This window comes from Bubalus kerabau, chromosome 6, assembly GCF_029407905.1.
Source record: "Bubalus kerabau isolate K-KA32 ecotype Philippines breed swamp buffalo chromosome 6, PCC_UOA_SB_1v2, whole genome shotgun sequence".
Classification (NCBI taxonomy): domain Eukaryota; kingdom Metazoa; phylum Chordata; class Mammalia; order Artiodactyla; family Bovidae; genus Bubalus; species Bubalus kerabau.
In genome coordinates this window covers 87694146-87696801 of record NC_073629.1, presented here as the reverse complement: position 1 = coordinate 87696801, position 2656 = coordinate 87694146, and positions in this window count along the sequence as shown.

Below are 2656 nucleotides of genomic sequence, written 5' to 3'. Positions count from 1 at the left end.
ACCCTAAGATGGAATGACTTGTTTAAAGACACACAATTAAGTAGTTGATTCTGATCCAAAAAGAGTGTAAGCTCTAGGAAAACCAGGATACTTTTGTCTTATTCAGAGATACAGCTCCAGTGTCTATAGACCTATATCCAAACTGTGTCTAGTGTGGTGCTGGACATGTAGATGGTGAGCAAGAAATATTGGTTACATAAATGAAAAAACTGTATTTTGCTCTTTTCTAGGATACGTGGGGCCCTGATTCTTCTCTGCCTGCCGCATTGCTATATTGCAATTTATCTAGTCCTTACATTTTTTTCAGTAATCTTTCTATAAGGATCTTCTGATAAATCCCCCATAAAGTTCAGTTATAGGAGGGAATTGACTTTCTTCAGACAAATAAAAAAGGTATACTTACTTTAATCTGAAAACAAGAACTATAATAGTCTTCAAATTTCCCATTCTATCTTGGCTTCCAAGGAGTTCAGAATTGAATTTGGTGCATAATTTCATATTTTCCTTGAGTTAGATTTTGAGTAGAGTTTCTTCATGAATTCTGCGGTTTCAGTTTTTTCTCTGATTCAATTTTTGGATGTTGAGAAGACAGTCTAGTAATAATAGTGCCCACGATGTCAGTAGGACCTTATGTTGTCCAGAGCCTCCTACATGTCCAAGATCTCTACTGGGAAGCCCTATCCAAGCTCAGACATGACTATAAGTTTCATTGTTCCTCTAGACCAGTAGTTCTCCATTTGAGGTGGGGGTAAGGGTGGGTGATTTTGCCCCTTCAGGGATGTTTGGTAACGTTTGGAGGGATCTTTGGTTGTCACTGGCATTAGTGAGCAGAGACCAGGGATGCTGCTTAACCTCCTGCAGTGCACAGGATGGCCCCACAACAAAGAATCATCTAGCACCAAATGTCAATAGTGTCAAGCGTTGATAAACCTTGGTCTATACCTGTGAACTGTCATGATGCATCTCATGGAAAGAACTTCTCCACTTTTTCCTCCTTTCTTGGCTGAAAGCACTCAAGGAAAACCTTTGGCCAGGCTTCCCATATGTTCTCTTCTGAGCAGACTATCCACCCCCATCCCCCCACCCCCAGCTTCTGTCTTGCTTACACATGAGAGGAACCCAGACAAACGAGGGCCCCATCTTATCCATCTTCTGATCTTTCATTTTTGCACAGTTTATAGCATGGAGACTTTTCTATTTAAGGTACAAGGTGATCTCACATCTTTGGCACTGAGAGAAGAGAGATAATTTCAGAATGAAATGATTTTCTTTTTCTGATTGCCTTCAATTACACAGTCCCAAAGAGGAAGTTAATAAAAATATAGCTCCCCGGAGATCTGTACTGATAGGTTTTAAACAGAGCTTGAATACTTTTGCTGTGTTAGCATCACTGTGAGGAAGGCATTCCCCGTGTCCGCTTCTGCCATCCTGTGTTCTCCTAGTTGACTGTCAGCAGCAGCAGCCCTTTGGGCCAAGGGACAATTTTACTGCCAACAATCTAGATCCATCCTGGCACTCTCACAACCTCTAAGCTATAATTTTTCTTCATCACATCAAGCTGTCTAGTCTAAATTCCTGGGCATCTGCCTTACTTTCCCTGCTTGACACCTCAGGTCTTCCTGGGGCAAAAGTTAGACTTGAACTCAAGCCTCATGAGCTGGAACCCTGCTGCCCATTCTCTTTTCCTTGATGTGGGCAGAGAGACGGAAGGGGCTGGTCCTGCTTTCCCTACTCATCCTCCACTGACTGGGTCCTTCCTGCCATGAACCATGAATGGAATGATTTCCATGGCTCCATGTAGTTACCACCCATCTGATTTTCAGCATTACTTGTGGCTGTGTCCCAGTGAGGGACGGTACCTCCTTGGTACTGCTATTAGGAGAGGTGAGTTCAGGCTCACTTAATCAAGTAGACACCAAGTCATTCCGGAGCATTTAACATTTTGGGCAAAAGTACTGTATGACAAGCACTATGCCCACTGTTGGGCTCACAAGATTAGTAATTTCCCATCACTTGCTCACAAAGAGAACAATTGGAAACATACAGTGCCCCTGGGTAAGTGTTGTGATTGAAGTGAGCACAGGGGATTGGTGCCTGGAGGGTACCCATCTCAGGCTGGATGTGGTCAGGGAAACCTTCCTGGAGGAGGAGATGCCTGAGCCAGGTTTTAAAGGGCTTCTATTGGCTCAACCTGGTGGCTCAGCAGTAAAGAATCCACCTGCAATGCAGGATCTGTGGGAGATGTGGGTTTGATCCCTGGGTCAGGAAGATCCCCTGGAGCAGGGCATGGCAACCTGCTCCAGTAGTCTTGCCTGAAGAATCCCATGGAGAGAGGAGCCTGGTGGGCTACAGTCCATAGGTTTGCAAAGAGTTGGCCACAACTGAAATGATTTAGCTCACCTTGGCTCAGCCAGCTCCTCTAGCCAGTCTGGTCTCCCCAGCAACTGTGTCACACTGGTTCTCTTCCTCCTCCTTCTTCTCAGCAATCACTCCCAACAACATCTGTGTGACTATGCTTGTGGTGGGTCTTTATTCCTAGACCAAAAAATAAGTTAAAACCAGAGAGTGGTAGACCCCTTGATTTGGGGAAATTATACCCCAGCCTTTGAGAAAGTTGTGGATCTTGAAGATTCAACTTGGGGTGACTTCAAGTCGG